This window comes from Petaurus breviceps, unplaced genomic scaffold, assembly GCF_028583685.1.
Source record: "Petaurus breviceps papuanus isolate PSGF00001 unplaced genomic scaffold, PetGlider_PUasm1.0 91041, whole genome shotgun sequence".
In the NCBI taxonomy this organism is placed as follows: Eukaryota; Metazoa; Chordata; class Mammalia; order Diprotodontia; family Petauridae; genus Petaurus; species Petaurus breviceps.
Window position 1 is genome coordinate 35,993,851 of NW_027187400.1, and position 21,667 is coordinate 36,015,517.

Consider the following 21,667-nt stretch of genomic DNA (forward strand, 5'->3'; position numbering starts at 1 on the left):
AGGGTAGCTGAATACTTAGTGATTGAAATGACACACCTTGGTTTCCCAGAGCCAATAAGGAAACCCACCTCCATAATGATGGTAAAAAGATGTATCCCTTTTCATGTTTCCACTTAATGACCTCAACCAAAAAAAATTTTTTTTAATAAAATAAATGTAAAGGGCTCAGCTGTAAGTCTTTGCACGGACCTCTGCACAGCTCCAAAATGCACAAAGTTTGCTGTTTGACTAACCAACCACTCCTGCTTTCTGTTTGGGAAAGCCCCATAAGCCAGCCCACCCACATAATCACAGTTCCCTATTGTTTAGCGGTCTGTAGATCTTCCAGATGGTAGAAGGTCCTCTGGGAGGAGCTGTCCACCACAACCTGCTAAGGATGCTGGCCAATTGGGCTGATAGGAAGGAAGGGGAGTACAAGTTGCTTGCCCTTAAGATTTAGAAAATGCTTTTCTTCTTCAGAACCCTGTGAGATGGAATCTCAGAAACTGAGCCTAGGAAGGGTCCTTAAAGGTCACTTAGTTCAGCCCTCTCCTTTTACAGATAAGGAAGTCCAAAGAGACCCAGAGAAGTAAACAAAGTTGCCCAAAGTCGAGCAGTGGGCTTCAGAAAAGGGATTTTACCCTAGGTACCTTGAATCCCAAGGTTTCTATTCTTTCCACCCACTTAAGAACCTACTATGTGCTGGACACTTTGCTGAGAACTTGGGATAAAAGGTAAAAGATAGTCCCTGATGTCAAGGACTCACAGTCTAAAGAGAGAGACAACATGCAAACAATTATGTACAAACAAACTGTAGACATGATCAACTTGACTTAATAGACAGAGAAAAGACTCTAGAATTCAGGAGGATAAGCAAAGGTTTCCTGTAGAATGTGGGATTTTAGCTGGGACTTGAAGGAGGCCAGGAGGTGGTGCTGAGGAGGGAGGGTGCTCCAGGCATAGGGGACAGTTGGGAAAAAGTCAGGAGATAGAGTGTCTTTGTGACTGCCCCCATTTCACAAATGAGAAAAACGAGGTTTGGAGAGCTTGCTTCCAAGGAAGTGTCAGAGGTGGGGTCTTGTGTTTTTGGATCTTGCATTTTCCCCGAAGATTCAGAAGCTTCTCAAAGCCCAGAGACGCCCAGTGAAGAGAAAGGTCCTGTGCTTTCTTCTGTTTCTTCCTCTAATTGCTATGGTTGTTTAGGGTTGATGAGAAATCCCATACTGGTGCTGTTCACTTTGAAAACCTGTTTGATTTGAGAGGGAAGGAAGAAATTTCAGACACTTCTCCTTCGTCCCCACCTTGGCCATCTGTTTCCCCTATAAGGCAGATTTCCCCAGAACTTTTCATTTTCCCCTAGGATGGTGTAAAAAAAGAATCTGTGCCTACCCAGTTACCTAGCTCTGAGGTCATCTCCAGCTTTGGGAAGGGGGTAGTCTAAAAGTACCTCTGTTGGCTGAGAAAAACATTAAAGACCAGTGAGTGCAATTCCAGTCCTCTCCTACCCATTTTACAGATGAGGAAACCAAGAGGAAGAAAGGATAAATGATTTGCCCGAGATGTAAATCTTCTAACCTTTTCCCCTGTTGTCTCCATTTTAGTAGAGGTGGATAAGTGCAACACTGATATGAGACTTGGGTTCAAATCTTTCCTCAGACACTCACTAGCTGTATGACCCTGGGCAAGTCACTTAACCTGAGTCAGTCTCAGTTTCCTCATCTGTAAAATGGGTATAATAACAGCACCTACCTCAGAGGATCATCTTGTGAAGATCAAATTAGATATTTGTAATGTGTTTTGTACACCTTAAAGCATTCTAAATGTGCTAGGTATTATTATATGGTAAGAACTCAAGCCCTTTCCTCATTCTAGGTATCTTTAAATATCTCAAAATATTTCCTGAGAACCATGTTCAAAGAAGTTCAAAGAAGGCCATTAAATAGGCAGCTTCTATCCATTTTCCTTCTCTGTGACAGTACAATTCTAGCTGCAGGAGAGTATTATCTTTTAAAGCCCCCAAAACAGGCCACAGTTCATGGTGCTCTAGGTGATACCAAGGCCAAACTGTTGCAAAAAAAAACCACCAACTTTTCTTTTTTAAGGTCTCCAGAGAAACTAAATTTTTTCCAATGTTGTAAAAGACAACCCAAAGGAGAACTTTAAGGAGCTACAAACGTAGGGCCTGGAAGTTCCTGCCTCCATAAAGGGAGGTTTGAGAGTAAGCCTCAAAAAACAAACAAAAAAAAATATAAAAAAGTACCTGAAGTTTTCCAGTTCCCAAGCTCTAGGAGAATTTAAAGAATCTGGCTTACATTTCCTTCTTTTTTTTTTTAAAGCAATAGGGGTTAAGTCACTTGCTCAAGGTTACATGGCCAGTTATTTTTTTGTGTGGGTGCTGAGTATCTGAGGCCAGGTCTCTCGATGTTGGGGCCGGCACTCTTACTCACTGTGCCACCTTGTGCCCCTGGATTACATTTCCTGATGGGCATCTGTCCTTGTCCTCCATTCTTCGGAAACTGCATTCAGGTCCATGTTCTCCAACATAACCAAACAGGACCAAGAATGTGAGAGGTCAGGCTGAGTACTAGACAGTCTCCTAGCTGTTTGACTAAATGGGATCTGAGAAGTCAGGCCTCCCCCAAAAAATAACACAAACACACACACAGAAACACACCTCCAAGGTACTTGAAGAACAAGAAGGCAATACAAAAGGGAAAGAAAGAGACTTATGTACCTTCCAGTCCCAGCTGGAGAGGAGCTTGACATTAGTAGAGTTTCCTAGTCAGGGAACCACAAAAATGAAGATATATAGGGTTAGGGGTGCTCAAGACCCTAAAATATCAACATGCCTGGTCCTGCCAAATGAATTCAACTCAAGTCTTCTCTCAGCCAGAGTAAAGTGTATTAAAAGAAAAATAAAAGTAAAGTAAAGTGTATTAAAAGTTTGACTGTATTGAACACAGAGCAAGTCTATGCTAGAAAATTCTATGGCACTCTCACACACATGGAGGCAGGATGGGGTCTTATATACAGAAAAGTTGTGGGAGGAATCTAAGGGTGGTCTAGAAGAAGAGTTTGGGGAGGGTCTTCAGGAGGAGGTAATGAGGTCAGACTCCAGTTAAATGAGTGATTAAGGATGGGAAGGTGCTATAGGCTAACTAGAGTTGAAAGAGACAGTGGTGCAAGGGTGGAACAGTTGATTTGGGTATGGATATTTTGATAGGCTCAAGGGTGGGAAGTAGATGGACAATGGAGGGCCTAGCTAGTAACAAAGGTTTAGGCAGAGCCACAAAGAAAGGATTATGGCCTCATGCGAATGCCTGATTAAGTGGGAAGATTCAGTCAGAGTTCAAGGGGGTCACCAGAGCCTGCATCTCAACACCATCACACTCACAATTGTTGGATCCCTGTTCAAACGCCCCAACCCAGTCTTCTCCAGGATAATGCCTGATTAAGTGGGAAGATTCAGTCAGAGTTCAAGGGGGTCACCAGAGCCTGCATCTCAACACCATCACACTCACAATTGTTGGATCCCTGTTCAAACGCCCCAACCCAGTCTTCTCTTCTCCAGGATGAACAGCTCCAATGCCTTCATCATTAGTGAAGGGAGGCTAAGGCAGACCATGGGGATACAAGATAGTCAATCAACCAACAGCCACTTATTAGGATTCTCTGGGTGCCAGGCACTATGCTAAGGACTAGAGATAAAAATAAAGGCAGAAAGTTCCTGTTTTTTAAGGAGTCCCCAGTCTAAGAGGAGAGAGAATGTGTGTGTGTGCGTGTGTGTGTGCGTGTGTGTGTGTGTGTGTGTGTGTGTGTACTTATTTAGATTTTTATATACTGCCCCTCCTACAATTTATGGGAAGAAAAGCACCAGCTCCCTGGAGGAGATGTTGGGAGAATAGAGGGAGGAAAAGAGTTTGAGACAAAATAGGAAGGAGATCTGGGAGAGCAGAAAGTAGAATGGAGGAAGAGCCCAGCCTGGAGGCCACGGTGTGGAGGAAGTATTTATTGTTTGACATTGTTGAATTTAGACAGGACATTATCTAGCTCCAAAAGCTTACTGTAGAGCTCAGGCTGACCTCAGGGGTTCTTCAGGGAAGTCTTTGTAAAAAATAAAAATAAATAGGAGCAGACAAGACATAGAGGGGACAAAAGGCTCACAGACCAAACATTTCCTAAGTTCCTTCTGTATACAAAGCAGTGTGCTGGATGTTTGGAGAGACAGGATTTAGGAAAGACTTAAAGATGGATTTGGAACATAGCAGAGTAAATGGGAACACTGTACTTGAAGGCAGGAACGTCTAGCCCCCAATCCTGCCTTTAACTAGCTGGGAGACCCTGGGTCAGTCACCTGGAGTCTCTGAGTCTCAGTTTGCTCATCAGTAAAGTGAGAATGGGGGCAGCCAGGGGGCACAGTAGAGAGAGCGTCAGGCCTAGAGTCAGGAAGACTCATTTTACTGAGTTCAAATCTGACCTCAGACACTGTGTGACTCTGGGCAAGTCACTTCACCCTGTTTGCTTCAGTTTCCTTATCTGTAAAGTGAGCTGGAAAAGGAAATGACAAACCACCCCAGAACCTTTACCAAGAAAACCCCAAATGAGGTCAAGAATGACTGAAAACAACTGAATAACTGAAAAATGGAGATAAAAATCCATCTACTGAACAGGGTTTTTTCAATGACTCAGATGACATAATGTGAGTAAAACAGTTTGAAACTTTAAAAATCGGGTTTTTGGGCACCTGTTCTCCTCACCTCCCCACTCCAGCCTTCCCCCCCCCCAACACTATTAATTAGTTCTCCTGAAATGCAAAACGCTTTTTTAAGCCAGTCCAGTCGAGCAAAATTCCCTGAATAAGCACAGCTTCCCCCTTTAAATCCTTACCTAATTCTGGCTTGGGTTTCTCCTTTCCCCACTGAGGTCTTTGCCACAATGCCAAAACTCTTAGTCAATTAAATGACACCCTTCCCATGGCCCCCAGGGTTTAGTCCTTTCCCACTCAAGCACTCATGCTCATACATTTATGTGTGTGTATGTATGCATTTATATATTCATACACACATGCAATTGTGTACAAGCAACACACATGTGTTGTGCATATATACATGCATGTGCATATAGACATGTTTGTTTGGTTGCGCTATGTGTGTATATACATGTATGTATGTCTGGCGCTGTGCTAAATGCCTTATAAACATTAACTTATCTGAAAGAATCAAACCTACTTCTGGAGGAAAGCATGCCTCACAGTGGGTAATAATACAAGAATCAGGGCTCTGGAGAAGGAATTACCTTTAAGGGAAAAGAAGAGAGAGCTTTTCCTCTATGTACACACCACAACACTCCCTATTTCCTCTCTCTCCTGATTGATCAGGTGATGATGACCTTATAAAATGTGAAAGGTAAAAAGATCTAGAATTCTCACTGGCATAGGGAGCAGATCCTCTTCTCCCCAGAGCCTTTGTGGCTACCATAGGAAGAAGAGGCCCCCTGCTCCCAGTTTGGGGGAAAGTATTCCCATAACAACTGTTCTTTTTTTACTTGCTTTGTAAATAACCTAAATGCTAATTATCTGTGGATGCCAACAAATGGGAACCTGGTGGGGGCTTACAAGCAACAGTGCCAGAAAAAGCCCAGAGACTCTCAGGTTTACCGCCTAGAAACCCAAGGAGATATTAATAAGCCTTCCTCTGGGGACCTGGCTTACAAATTCAAGCAAGAGCTGGGGAAATAACCCAAGAAGGGGCTACATTTATATCCTAGGAGTATCAGGCTGTGACCCAAGGACAAGGTAGTATGCCAGCTTTCTCTAAGGCATGCAGAGAATATACACAATGACTACAATAAGGTAAATGAGCACCGCATTTTAAAAGGTGACTGAATTCTTAGTGATTGAAATGACCCACCTTGGTTTCCCAGAGCCAATAAGGAAACTCACCTCCATAATCATGGCAAAGACATGTATCCCTTTTCATTGCTTCCACTTAACTACCTCAACAAAATAAACAAGAAAATTTAAATAAAATAAATGTAGGGGCGGCCAGGTGCCACAGAGAGTAAGAGCACCGGCTCCAGTGTTGAGAAGACCTGGAGATCAAATCCAGGCTCCAACACTTAGCACCCACCCAGAAACACCTGGCCGTGTAACCTTGAGCAAGTTACTTAACCCCAATTGCTTAGGGGCAGCCAGGTGGCTCAGCGAGTAAGAGCACCCACCGGCTCCAGTGTCAGGATGACCTGGATCAAATCCGGGCTCAGATACTCAGCACCACACCCAGAAATAATAACTGGCTGTGTACCCTTGAGCAAGTTACTCAACCCTGATTGCTTGTTAAAAAAAAATTTTAAATAAATAAATAAAATAAATGTAAAGGGCTCAACTGTAAGTCTTTGCACGGACCTCTGCACAGCTCCAGAAGGCACAAAGTTTGCTGTTTGACTAACCACTCCTACTTTCTGCTTGGGAAAGCCCCATGAGCCAGCCCACCCTCATAATCACAGTTTCCTATTGTTTAGGGGTCTGTAGATCATCCAGGGGGTAGGAGCTCCTTTGAGAGGAGTTGTCCACCACAGCCTGTTAAGGGTCCTGGCCAGTTGGGCTTTTAGGAAGAAAGGGGTACATGCCTTTAAGATGCAGAAAACACTTTTCTTCAGAACCCTATGAGATGGTATCTCAAAAACTGAGCCTTAAGGGTCCTTAAAGGCCACTTAGTTCAGCCCTCTCCTTTTACAGATAAGGAAGTCCAAAGAGACCCAAAGAAGTAAATAAAGTTGCCCAAAGTCGAGCAGTGGGCTTCAGAAAAGGGATTTGACCCTAGTTACCTTGAATCCCAAGGTTTCTATTCTTTCCACCCACTATTTCTATTCTTTCCACCCACTTAAGAACCTACTATGTGCTGGACACTTTGGTAAAAGCTTAGCATAAAAAGAAAGTAAAAGACAGTCCCTGATGTCAAGGAACTCACATTCTACCTACCCTGTCCCCGGCCTACTTGAGGATCTGTTGTCTGAACATTCCTTCCTTATGCTCTCCTCTTATCCTGTCCCCTTGTTGGGAAGGGACTTGATGGTGAAATTGGGAAACCAGTTTTCTCTAGTTAAGCCTCCCAGATCTCCCCATGCCTCCCCGGAAGTGTGGGAAATAGTTGAGCCGATTGTTTGGGATCAGGGAATTCCTGGGTGAACTACTTCTGCCACCCCACAGTTGTTCAGCTCTGAGATCCTAAGGTATTTCCCCATTGCTATCCATATCTAATTAAGCCTGAAGCCTAGGAGGGAAGGCAACCATTAATTGCTACTCAAGGCCTGGACTCACTCTCTCTAGAATGGGGCCTCAACCAGGTCAGAGCTTTTGACACCCTGAAAACTAAATTGACCACCACTCCAGCATTAACTTTACCTAATCTAGAAAAAATTTCTATGTTGATCAAAGGAGAGGACAGGATTTGGGAGTTCTAATACATTTCTTAGTAACTGACCTCAGGCCGGTGGCTGTTTTTGAAAATGATTAGACTCTGTGACTGCTTTGTTTTCCATGTACTATCCTAAAGCATAAAGAGAGGGACAGAAGATCCCTGAGAATAAATTTAGAAGTGGATTTTTACTGCAGAACTGCCGTGGTGACATACCCAGATCAGACAGTGAGTTGGCATGGACAATGTGCCAGTTTTTAAAGAGATTACAATAGTCAGGTTATGTAAGTTGAAACTACAATCTGTAATTGGTCAATGTATATTTGAATTTTCCCATGCCCTCGAAGTTTTCCCTAGGCTGAGGGACAGGGAACCTAGAATGGTCAGAGATGGGGAATATCTGGTAGGTGGGTGGGGTAGGCAGGGGACAGGGAAGAATGGAGCAGGGATTTTATCCTAGGCTGAAATTCCTGCTCACAGATCATTTAGGGGAGGGAAGGGTGGAGTTGTACTCAACATTTCCTACTTTTCTTTGTAGGTATGTCAAACCTTTGACATGGCTGGGGCCATATCATCCAGGTTATCAAATTCTGTTCCTAAAGGATGGTAGCAGGGTCCCTGACAATTAACATTTTGACAGAGTTAACATGGGACTTCACAAATTGTAGAAAGCGATTAATGAGACAGGGTCCTACAATCAGGGCTATGGTCAGGAGGAGGAAAGGACCAACCAAAGCTGATACCAATGTAGTAAGCCAGGGGGGTGTCCTGAATAGGGACTGATACCAATTCTCAGACTTTTCCAACTCCCTTTGTCTATTAGCAATATTCTGGCATGCCAACTTCAGACTCTCCTGCACCTCTCCAGAATTGTTTGCATAGAAGCAACAAGCCTCGCCAAGGGCTGCACACAGGCCACCCTGTTTAAGAAAAATAAGGTCAAGGTCTCTGCAGTTCTGAAGAACCACCTCTGCCAGAAAGTCCACCTGTCTTTCCAGGGCTGAGATGGACGGCTCTATGTGGGAGAGGTCGATATTTACCTGTGTACTTAAGGCCTGATAGTTGGCCTCCCCCTTAATCAAGGCTGCCATCCCAGTCACTGCAGAACCCACAAAGCCTCAGCCCACTGAGATGAGAATGAGGAATGGTACTGCCCACCTTTGGTGGTGGCTCAGTTGCCCTTCTGGGGAAAAGTAATGCCAACCTTGTTCACCTGGGAGAAGGGTGACCTGGGTAATTATGGCCCCTAGTATACACAGGGGCCCTCAGTATGTTGTTGTTTTCTGAGGAACACTCTAGCAGAGACGCACTGGGTAAGGCCATGGTGGCATGCCCACCAGGCTCCTAGAGGGGTGGGAAAGTAGTCTGAGCTAGAGGCCCAAATCTCTTGGGTTTGTCCACAAGTTGAGCTATACCAAGAGCTGGATAAAGGAGTGCTGGATGATATGAGGCAGAAACCTGTTCCCTGTACATCCTGAGGGTGAGCCTTGGGTGGTCCCACTCACACTTCTCTGTGATGGAAGTAGGGGTGACCGAGGCATTTAGTACCACCCCTACATAGTTAGGAGGCTGGGCTTTAACCCAGATTCAGCAATCTTTTCCCAACTTGTGGTTAGTGCTGTTAAGTGTTTTATGAATAGCTGACAGGAGCATAAGTAAGGGGACCTGATAATTGCGAGATTCCTGAATCTTTGAAGATAGAGGGGTGTATGACCTGACCAGGGCCCATGTGGTGACAGCTGGTATTGTGATTTTGTCATTGGGGTTCCCTATTGGGGCAGGGATAGCCAAGTCCCCTATGGGACCAAGGGGGTGACGATCGGTAGGGGCACAGGAGGCTTCTTGGTTATAGTCAGTACTACTGTCTTTCCCACCTGTCCTTCCTCCTCCTCCTCAGGGACTATGATTTCCAGGACCCAAAAGACCAGGACTCCCTAGATGGGGTGAGAGGGGTTCTGAATGGTGAGATCAAGCATGGGTCGCCAGGTGTCAGACCCAATTGTATGGATTTGGAACAATGGGTCCGATCCCCCACTACCACCTGCCCTGTAGCACAGGGAGGCACTGGGGCTAGAAGAGGGGAGGTGATAAGCTGTGACACAAGCACAGGCACATAGGCATCCTGTATCTGAACAGAGCAGGTAGCCTGCATCTGCTGGTAGGCCCCCAAATAGTCCAGTTTGGGGGGAAAAGGGAGTTGAGGGGGAGCCATATGTGTTCCAGGTTCTGGAAAGTCCAGAATTGTCCATTTCCTGTAGTATAGCTTAGTCTGGCAGCATGGGGATTGTGGGGGATAAAATGAGGATCAGGAAGAGAATTGGATAAGTCTTAGCTTTAGGGGGGTCCTCGTGGACTTCTGCTTTCCATTCTGAGGTGACAGCAGGCTTCACTCTGGTATAATGGAGCCAGGTGGGGATAGAGTTCACTTTGACAGCAGTGGGTGTACTGAGGATCACGACATGTGGGCTCTTCCACCTTGGCTCCAGACCTGTAGTGGTGAATTTCTTTATCAGCACAGAATCTCCAGGTTGAAATGGGTGTTCTGAGGCTGAGCTTGGAACCAGGAGGGAGGCACTGACTGAGGGGAAGAGTTTTTTTTTTCTGAGTTGCCTGCAGACCCTGTAGGAACTTGATGAAGGAATTTAGTAATTTCAGGGTTTAGGTCTTCCCAGATTAGAGGAAGAATGGGTGGTGGTCTTCCAAACATAATTTCAAATGGGGTCAATCCTAATTTATTGGGAGTTCATCTGCTTCTGAGCAGGGCCAATGGTAGAAGGGTGACCCAGGATTCCTGAGTTTCCAGGACAAGCTTGGTGAGAAACTCCTTCAGAGTCCTGTTTGCTCTCTCCACCTGCCCAGAGCTCTGAGGCCAATATGCACAGTATAATTTCCAAGCAATCCCTAAAGCTTTTGTTATTGCTTGTTATATTTTGGCACAAATGCTGGTCCATTATCTGACCCAATTCTCATGGGCAGGCCAAACCGAGGGACAATTTCGTTAAGAAGTTTTCTTGCTAGGGGCAGGCCAGGAGGAGGCCTGACCAACGAGGGGAGCAAGTTGTCCCACCAACTGCAAGGGCCACTACCAGGCCTTTCACCAAAGGGCTGGGACTGGAAAGAGCAAGGTAAGAACCAAATGCAGAGCCCCTGTCCAGGACAGCAAATACTCCTGAGACTACCACTCCATAACCCAGAAATTTTTTTTAAAAGCCCCTATCAGGACCTTCAAGGACCAGGATGGCAGAATGAACCCAGCTTGCTCCAATCCCCCCTACCCTGAAAACATAGTAACTATTGCCCCAGGACAAAACCCTCAACAGTAAAGGCTTGGGAACCCTAGAGGAAGGGTGTGGCTAGGGCCATGCCTCAAAATGGGTAGAAAGCACACTACAAAGACTCTGGAGTCCTACTATCCTCGGAGGGAGGAACCAAACTCAGGGAGACAATGTGGACTCCACACCCACAGCTGAAACATCAACAGGAAACAGGTCCCAAGCACAGAAAGCTCTCCTAGATGAGCTCAAAAGGAACTTTGAAAACCAAATGAGAGAGATAGAAGACAAAATGAATAATTCTTTTAAAATCAAAATTGCAGAATTAGAAAAACATTATGATGAAAAAAACAGCTCCTTAAAAAGAAAAGTGTATGATATGGAAAAGGAACTCCAAAAACTAACCAAGGAAAATGATTTGCTAAAAACCAGAATGAAACACATAACACTATGAGGAACCAAGAATTAGTCAAACAAAACAATGAGAATAAAAAATTAGAAAATGAGGTAAAATATCTCAATAGAAAAATAACTGACCTGGAAAACAGATCCAGGAGAGATAACCTGAGAATCATAGGACTACCAGAAAATCATGATGAAAAAATGAGCCTGGACAACATTCTCCAAGAGCTCATTAAGGAAAACTGCCCTGAGATACTAGAATATGAGTGTAAAATAGAAATTGAGAGAATCCACCGGACACCTGCTGAAAGAGATCCCAAATTGAAAAGTCCTCGAAATGTTGTGGCCAAACTCAAGTACTACCAGGTAAAAGAGAAAATACTTCAAGTGGCCAGAAAGAAACAATTCAAATATCAAGGAACCACAGTGAAGATCACACAGGATTTGGCAGCCTCTACACTGAAAGATCGGAGGCAGGGGCGGCCAGGTAGCACAGCGAGTAAGAGCACGGCTTCAGTGTCAGAACGACCTGGAGATCAAATCCCGGGCTCAGACACTCAGCACCACACCCAGAAATAACTGGCTGTGTAACCTTGAGCAAGTTACTTAACCCTGATTGCTTAAAAAAAAAAAAGAAAAAAAAAGATCGGAGGCAGTGGAATTCAATTTTCCGCAAGGCAAAAGAGCTAGGGTTATAACCAAGGATCACCTACCCAGTGAGACTGAGCACATTCTTCCAGGCAAAGAGATGATCATTCAATGATATCACAAATTTACAGACCTTCCTGATGAAAAAGCCAGAGTTCAATGGAAAATTCAACCTCCAATTACGAGATTGCAAGAGTGACATAGAAAGGTAAACAAGGAAAACACACACACACACACACACACACACACACACACACACACCCTGTTATTTAATAAGAGTAAACTGTTTATAGACAAGTAGAGGGTATGAGTATAAATTACACAAAATGATGATTTTTTAAAAATCTTATTAAGGGCTACAAAGGGACTGCAATGGAAGAAGAGGAATGAATGAAGTGGAAAAGGGTAAATTATGCCGCACAAAGAGGCATAAAAACAATGCAGCAGAAGAAAAGGAGGGAGGGAGATGAGTATTACATGAGTTTTTCCCTCATTGGGTCTGGTGCAAGGAGGGAATAGCAACCAGTTAAGCACAGGACTCTATGGAGAAGAGACACAAAACGTATCATATTAGAGGGAAAGAGGGGAGGGAGAGGAGCTTCGCATGAGATTTCTTCCTGTCATTCTTGGTGTGAAGAAGAAATAACATACCTTATTAAGTATAAAAACATCCTACAGGCAGTAGGAGGGGAAAAGGGCTATGAAAGGGGAAGGTGGTTAGTAAGGAGGGAAGAAGTAAGAGGGAAGGGGAGGAAAAGGGAGGGGGGCTGATAAGGGAATACTGAGGGAGGGATGGTCAAAAGGAAAAGTATTAAGGAGGGGAAGGGAGAAGGGGAGAAAAATATAAGCATTAACAGGGGAGGGAATAGGATGGAGGGAAAGAAACAGATAATAACCATAACTCTGAATGTGACTGGAATGAACTCTCCGATAAAACAGAGGTGGATAGCAGAATGGATTAAAAATCATAATCCTACAATATGCTGTTTACAAGAAACACATCTGAAACAGAGGGATACACACAGGGTAAAGGTAAAAGGCTGGAGTAAAATATATCATGCCTCAGCTAAAGTAAAAAAAAGGAAGGGTAGCAATCCTTATCTCAAAGCAAAAGCAAAAATTGATCTAATTAAAAGATATAAGGAAGGAAACTATATCCTGCTAAAAGGCACCATCAAGAATGAAGCAATATCATTACTTAACATATATGCACCAAGTGGTATAGCATCCAAATTCCTAGAGGAGAAGGTAAGGGAATTAGAGGAAGAAATAGATAGCAAAACTATACTAGTGGGAGACCTTAATCTCCCCATCTCTGAGCTTGATAAATCCAACCTCAAAATAAACAAGAAAGAAGTTAAGGAGGTGAATAGAATTTTAGAGGGGGTAGGTATGACAGATCTCTGGAGAAAACTGAATGGGAATAAAAAGGAATATACCTTCTTCTCAGTGGTATATGGCACATACACAAAAATTGACCATGTACTAGGAAATAAAAACCTCAAAATTCAGTGCAGAAAGGCAGAAATATTAAATGCATCATTCTCAGATCATGATGCAATAAAAATCATATTCAATAAAGGGCCATGGAAAGACAAACTAAAAACTAATTGGAAACTAAACAATTTAATCCTAAAGAATGAGTGGGTCAAACAAGAAATCATGGAAACAATCAGTAACTTCATTCAAGAGAATGACAATAATGAAACATCATACCAAAATTTGTGGCATACAGCAATGGCAGTTCTTAGGGGAAGTTTTATATCCCTGAGTATATATATGAATAAATTAGAAAAAAAAGAGAGGTAAATGAATTGGGCATGCAATTGAAAAAGCAAGAAAAAAAAAAGAAATTGAAAATCCCCAATTAAATACTAAATTAGAAATAATGAAAACCAAAGGAGAGATTAATAAAATTGAAATTAAGAAAACTATTGAATTAATAAATAAAGCTAAGAGCTGGTTTTATGAAAAAAACAATAAAATTGACAGACCCTTAGTCAATACAATAAAAAAGAAAGAAGAAAACCAAATTATGAGTATCAAAAAATTAAAAGGGTGAACCTACAACCAATAAAGAGGAAATTAAAACAATAATTAGAAATTATTTTGCCCAGTTGTATGCACATAAATTTGACAATCTTAGTGAAAGGGATGAATAGTTACAAAAAATATAGGTAGCCCAAATTAACTGAAGAGGAAGTAAATTACTTAAATAACCCCATCTCAGAAAAAGAAATCGAACAAGTCATTAGTGAACTCCCTAGGAAAAAATCTCCAGGGCCAGATGGATTTACCAGTGAATTCTATCAAACATTTAAAGAACAATTGATTCCAATACTCTACAAACTATTCAGGAAAATTAGTGAAGAAAGAGTCTTACCAAATTCTTTTTATGACACAAATATGGTACTGATACCTAAATCAGGAAGAGTCAAAATGGAGAAAGAAAATTATAGACCAATCTCCCTCATAAATATAGATGCAAAAAATTTAAATAAAATATTAGCAAAAAGACAATAACAACTTGTCACAAGAATAATACACTTTGATCAGGTAGGATTTATTCCAGCAATGCAAGGATGGTTTAATATTAGGAAAACTATTAATATAATTGATCATATCAACAATAAAACTAGCAAAAACCACATGATTATCTCAATAGATGCATAAAATTCTTTTGACAAAATACAACATCCATTCCCATTAAAAACACTAGAAAGAATAGAAATAAATGGAACCTTCCTTAAAATAATAGGTAGCATCTATTTAAAGCCATCAGCAAGTATTATATGTAATGGGGAGAAGCTAGAAGCATTTCCAATAAGATCAGGGATGAAACAAGGATGTCCACTATCACCCCTCTTATTCAATCTGGTACTAGAAATGTTAGCAGTAGCAATTAGAGAAGAAAAAGAAATCAAAGGAATCAAATTAGCCAAAGAAGAGACCAAGCTATCACTCTTTGCAGATGCTATGATGATATACTTAGAGAATCCTAGAGAATCAAGTAAAAAAACTACTTGAGACAATAAATAAAATTGGCAAAGTTGCAGGATATAAAATAAACCCACATAAGTTCTCAACATTCCTGTATATTTCTAACGAAATTCAACAGCAAGAGATAGAAAGAGAAAACCCATTTAAAGTTGCTGCAGACATTATAAAATACTTGGGCATCTACCTGCCAAAACAAACCCAAGACCTATATAAACACAACTACAAAACACTTTTCACACAAATAAAGTCAGATCTAACTAATTGGAAAGACATCAATTGCTCATGGCTGGGTCAAGCTAATATAATAAAAATGACAATTTTACCTAAATTAAATTATATATTTAGTGCCATACCAATCAGTTTACCAAAAAACTACCTTTTAGAGCTAGAAAAAATAGTAACAATTCATTTGGAAGAACAAAAGGTCCAGAATATCAAGGGAATTAATGAAAAGAAATGCTAGGGATGGTGGACTAGCTATACCAGATTTTAATCTGTACTGTAAAGTAGCAGTCATCAAAACTACTTGGTACTGCCTGAGGAATAGAGTAGTGGATCAATGGAATAGATTAGGCACACAAGACTCAGCAGTCAATGACTATAGTAATCTACTCTTTGGTAAACCCAAAGACCCCAGTTTTTGGGATAAGAATTTACTATTTGACAAAAACTGCTGGAAAAACTGGAATATAGTATGGCAGAAACTGGGCATAGACCATTATCTAACACCATATACCAAAATCAAGTCTAAATGGTTGCATGATCTAGGTATAAAGGCTGATACTCTAAGCAATCTGGGAAATCAAGGAATAGTTTATCTGTCAGATATATGGAAAAGGGAAGACTTTATGACCAAACAAGAATTAGAAGGCATTATAAAATGCAATATGGATAATTTTGATTACATTAAATTGAAAAGCTTCTGTACAAACAAAGCTAATGTAACCAGGATTAAGAGGGAAGTGGAAAATTGGGAAAGAATATTTACAATTTATGTCACTGATAAAAGACTCATTTCTAAAATATATGGAGAATTGAGTCAAATCTATAAGAATACAAGTCATTCCCCAATTGATTAATGGTCAAAGGATATGAACAGGCAGTTTACAGAGGAAGAAATTAAAGATATTTATAAGCATATGAAAAAATGCTCTAAATCACTATTGATTAGAGAAATGCAAATCAAAACAACTCTGAGGTACCACATCTCACCAGTCAGATTGGCTAAGATGACAAAACAGGAAAATGACAAATGCTGGAAAGGATGTGGACAAATTGGAACACTAATGCATTGCTGGTGGAGTTGTGATCTGATCCAACCATCCTAGAAAGCAATCTGGAATTATGCCCAAAGGTCTATAAATAATTTCATACCCTTTGACCCAGCAATACCACTTCTAGGGTTGTATCCCAAAGAGATCATAGAAGTGGGGAAAAGACCCATATGTACAAAAATATTTATAGCAGCTCTTTTTGTGGTTGCAAAGAATTGGAAATTAAGGGGGTGCCCATCAACTGGGGAATGGCTGAACAAGTTGTGCTATATGCATGTTATGGAATACTGTTGCACAATAAGAAATGAGGAGCAGATGGACTTCATATTTACCTGGAGAGGCTTATACGAATTGATGCTGAGTGAGAAGAGTAGATCCAGGAAGAATTTGTACACAATTACAGACACAACGTATGTGTTATGACTAACTTTAATAAACTGGACTCTTCTCAGCAATCCAGAGACATAAGTCAAACCCAAAAGACTCATGATGGAGAGAGATGTTTACATCTAGAGACAGAACTGCAATTGAACCCAGATTGAAACAAACTACCTCCCCTTTTTTGTTTTCTTGTTTAGTTTTGTTTTCTCTTTCCCATTCTTCATTCCATCTGTTACAATCCTTCTTTATAACCTGCCTAATGCCCCATGGGGGGAAGGGGGGAAGGGAAAGAAAATTTGAAACTCAAGGAATTGTGGTAATGAATCTTGTAAACTAAAAGTAAACAAATTAATAAAGACAAAAAACAAAAGGAGATTTTTTGCTACTATTAGGGCTGTTTCATTTTTCACAGGGAATGCTTCTACCCACCCAGAAAATGTATCCACCAATACTAGGAAATACCTGTAGCCCTGCACATGTGGTTTTATCTCAGTGAAATCTACCTCCCAATGTTCCCCTGGCTGTAATCCTCTTACTCTGACTCCCACTGGTTCTATATTTTTTTTTGTTTTGAATTTACTGGTGCACATGCCTTACAGTGACTCACAATGCTGGACAGGTGCTCATTTAGATCTCCCAGCAACTCACAATGCTAGACAGGTACAGGTGTTCATTTAGATAGGGGATATAGTACCTTTCTTCTCAAGGAGACTGAGTTTTTTTTTTTTTGTTCCCCAGGTGAAAAGCCTTATCCATTCCCTCCCCAGAGCCTCAGGGACTAGGAGGTGATCTCCTGGGAGGAGCCATCAACCTGACTCCTCTTTTTTCCTTTTTGATTTATGGGCTAAAGGAATCATCCTTTTATTAGAATAGGAGGGAAAATGGGTACAGTGGGCATTTCCATGAGGGAACAGACATTTGGGGAAAAGGGAGGAGCCAGTGTCTTGGCAGGCGGCCAGATTTGCCACCTAGATGCCAACCACTTCTGGAGTGTCACCCACTTGATGGGCCGGACAATGAATGATGGAAACAAGGGAGGGGAGCCAGACAGAGTCAATAAGAGATAGGATTACGGCCCAGTTCTTTATGGCCGCAGTCAGGAGACCCCGTTCATGTGAGTTGTGGCAAAGGCATACCGGGGATCAGTGTAAATGTTAGTTGATTTTCCCTCCGAGAGGTGGAGGGCCTGGATCAGAGTGATGAGCTTGGTGCATTGGGCAGAGGACCCAGGAGGGAGAGGGGATGACCATAGGACCTAGAGAGATGGGGAGGACACGACCGCTACACCAGCCCTGCGTATCCCTGCTTACAGGAAACTGCTGCCATCAGTGAAGAGGATTAGGTCAGGGTTCTGCAGGGGTGTGTCAGTGAGATGAGGTCTGGCAGCCTGGACCTGATCAATGACCTGAAGGCAATCATGGACAGCAGGAGAGGGTGGACTAGGTTCAGGGTCAGGGAGTAAAGTGGCAGGGTTAAGAACAGAGGTTTAAAAAAAAAAAAAAGTCGGCCAAGGCTGATCTAGGAGGAGAGCCTGGTATTGCGTTAGTCAGGAGTTAGAGAGCCAGCAGCTTGGATCCCTATGGAGGAGAATCTCTGCAGAATGAGGGGTGGGGATGGAAACAGGCTGATCCAAGGAAAGCTTGTCAGCTTCCTTAACAAGGAGGGCCATTGCAGTGATGGCCCGGAGGCAAGGTAGCCAACCTGCAGTCACACAATTTAGACTTTTGGAAAGATAGGCAACAGGGCAGTACCAGGAACCCAGGGTTTGGGCGAGGACTCCTTTTAGCCACCCCATTAGATTCAGCAACAAAAAGATGGAAAGGCTTGGAAATATCAGGTAGGGCAAAGGCAGGCGCTGAGGCCAAGGTGGCCTTAAGGGTATTAAATGCCTTTTTGCTCTGGGCTGGACCAAGAAAGGGGTCCAGCTCTGGCAGTGGCAGAATAAAGAGGTTTCACAATTTCTGCAAAACTCAAAATCCAGAGCCAGCAGTAACCTACTACCGTGTTTCCCCAATAATAAGACACTGTCTTATTATTTTTTTGGACGGAAAAACACCAGAGGGCTTATTTTCAGGGGAGGGCTTATTTTAATGAACATTGACAGCAAATTTAAACAGGTAAATGTGAACAAAAAAATGTACCTTTATTCAATAATGATCATGTCATCTTCTTCAACAACATCGTCATAAGTGTCCATACCCTGAATTCCGTCCTGGATGTCTTGCGCCTCCATTTCCTTCAGAAGAAGTGGACCCAATCTGTCATGTCCAGCAATATAGCTCTCTTTAAATGAATATGTCTTGTCCAGGTAACCTGCTCGTAGTGCCTTGGCGACACAGCTGTCAGTAATTTTATCCCATGACTTCTTCACCCAAGTCACGACTTCTTGCAGACAGGGCTTCAGAAAGTTTCCATGCTGATTTCTTTCCACTCTATTTTCAATGTAGTCATTGACTTCCATACGCAAATGGTCCTTGAATGGCTTGTTTATTGCAATATCAAGGGTCTGGAGATAGGTAGTCATTCCTGCAGGAATCATTACTTGATCTATTCTTCTCTCTGCAAGGAAGTTCTTCATTTCTTTAGCGCGGTGAGTGCTGGCTGAATCCCAGACTATCAGACCTCTTTGGTTACCTCGCATAATAAGTGGCAGCATTAAATCAACCCACTTTCTTATAACGGCTTGTGTACACCAGGCTTTTTCGGTTTCAAGAACGTAAATGCCAGATACACGTTCAATCTTATCTTTCTTGCCCTTACTGATGATTAGAGGTGTGGCTTTCTTTCCATCCAAACGAATTGCCAAAACACAGGTGACCCATGCACTTTCATAGCCAGTGGTGGGAATGTAGATTGACGTTGCACCCCTGTGATGAATTGTTGTTTGAGATCCTTGTCCCATAAACACTGCAGTTTCATCCATAGCAATCATATTGCAGGTTTGGTACTTGGAAATGTCGATCCTATCAATAAAGGACTTGAATGCAAGTGCACGTTTACTAACTTCAGCATCTTCCAGCTTAAACAGTGTTGTTGATCTTCTTAGGGATAGTTCATACCATTGAAGGAAACCATCCAACCAGTGTTGTGATGCCTTGAATCCTTCTGAGACCATTTCAAACTCTGGTGCCATTGAAAGGGCAAATGCTTGAATATCAGCCCTGCGCACAACCAAGGCCTTTGCTCTCCTGTCAGCAATCCATTCACCAATGAGGATCTCCAAGTCAGGATATAAGGGCTGCCGACCTGATCCAGACCTGTGCTTTTTCCCTTTTCCCTCATCCACCTGTTGATTGAGGTTATTATAATCTGCTCTCCATTTTCTGACCATTCGAAGATCCAAAAGTTTTTCTTTACGGAAAACTGCAAGATTCTTGTCATGTGACTCCTCTACAATTGCTTTCTTATACTCAACAGTATACCGTAGCTCTTCCTTTTTGTACTCATGTCTGGGGGTCAAAACAGACAGAATAATAAAATTATGACCATCAGTCCTTCTTTTCACTCCATCATGCCCCCTGAGTTCTTCTTTTTTCCTCCATCATGCCCCCTCACTCCCGCTTACATACCAGGTTTTTATGTTGTCCTGCCTCAGCTCTCCTCCTTGGCACTGCTCTCAATGGCGCCAGCAAGCAAATCACTGAGGAAGAACAGGATGACGCGCTCACTGCTGCAGCTCTGATTGGATGCAGCTCAGAGTGCGGCGTGCGTTTCACCCCGGGGGGAGGGGGGGATGATGCATACAGAGGGTACCGTAATGTAGCGTGTAGCGCAGGGGATAACCTTCACTACAGTAGCAATCTCAATAGGGCTTATTTTCGGGGGAGGGCTTATTTTAGAGGAATCTTACACAGTAAGGGGAGGGCTTATTTTCGGGATAGGTCTTATTATAGGGGAAACACGGTATACCCCAAAAATCTCGAATCTTGTTTTTTTAGTCTTTGGGGTTGGTAAGTCTAGAATTGTTTGGATTCCGGAGGGGAAAAGGGATCGGGTGCCCCCTGAAAGAATGTAACCAAGATAGGTTACCTGAGATAAAGAGATTTGAGTTTTCTTAGAAGAAATTCAGTAAGGTCAGAGGTGGCAGATAAACAAATGCTTTCAGTAGGTGCTGCAAGGAGGAGGTCATCAACATACTGAGACACAATGTGAAGGGGGAAGGAGGCTAAGGGGGTCTAGTGAGAAAATCCCTGGCCTGTCAATCAGTGAATGCTAGACCCTCTGGAGAGTGGCAGGCTTTTTTTCTTTTCTTTCCCTGGGGACATTAATTTTTCCAATGGCCTAACTCTTTACAGTAGGCACATTGGTCCCTTGCAAGAGGGGTGTGGGTACCACGTGGTGTAGCACCCACTCAGGTACCCTGTTTGGGAGTCTGAGGTGCAGCCACAAGGATCCGGGCAAGCTTCTTGTCTACTTTATCAGTGGGGCTACCCCTGTTGTCATAAACCTTTTGGGCAATTTCTACCAGCTAGGATATAACCATGCCCTCAAAACCCTCCTGTTTCTGGAGTTTCCTTTTAATGTCAGGGGTGGACTGGGAAACAAAAGCAATATTTAGGGCTCTGGCATTTTCAGGGGCCTCAGGGTCAATAGAAGTGTCCAAGAACGGGTGGGCCACAAGGATTTGGAAACCCCTTTGGAAAGAACAGTTCCTAAGCCAGGGGGGAGGATAGGTGTGGAGATCTAGCCAGACATCAATATAAGTGAACTAATCTGGATGTCCTGAATTCCCTGTGACCACCTGCCACACTGATTGGATGATTTGCTTGTTGAAACTTCCCTGAGGGGGCCAGCCCACCCCAAACATGGGCCACTCATTCATGCAATAAGAAATGAGTTTCCTCTTCTTCAAGGGGACCCCATAATCTGCCCCATCCTGATAGGCTACACTCAAATGGCTTAGTATGCAACCCAGGGGAGGTTTTGATGTACCGGCTGAACCTCCCATGTTCTAGGACGAAAAGACAGACAAACAGTATAGTCTTATAAACAAATATATCTTCCCAGTGGAAATCAGAAAAGCTTCCTTGGAGGTGCTCATCTGATAGCCACTCCAATACCTGCTTTGTAGAATAAGAACAGGGAGGCTTTAAGTGAATGAGCTCAAGACAAAACTTTACTAACATAGGACACATAAAGAGACTGGCAAACAATAGTCCCTACCCGCTTATTCACCTCCCGCAGATTCTGAACAGGAAGCAAATGAGTTCAATCGAACATAAGACACATACAGACAAACAATAGTCCCTATCTGCTTGTTCACCTCCTGCAGATTCTGAACAGGAAGCAAATGAGT

At 42.6% G+C, this 21,667-nt stretch overlaps 1 long non-coding RNA gene across 1 annotated transcript in view; it reads left to right on the plus strand.

Annotated features, from left to right (window-relative positions):
• The first annotated feature begins 2,210 nt into the window (after positions 1–2,210).
• Positions 2,211–21,667, plus strand: part of LOC138153893 (uncharacterized) — a 354,866-nt gene continuing 335,409 nt past the window's right edge. The window contains exon 1 of the long non-coding RNA XR_011166495.1: positions 2,211–2,235. This is a non-coding gene — a long non-coding RNA (uncharacterized lncRNA). The remainder of the gene's footprint in view (positions 2,236–21,667) is intronic.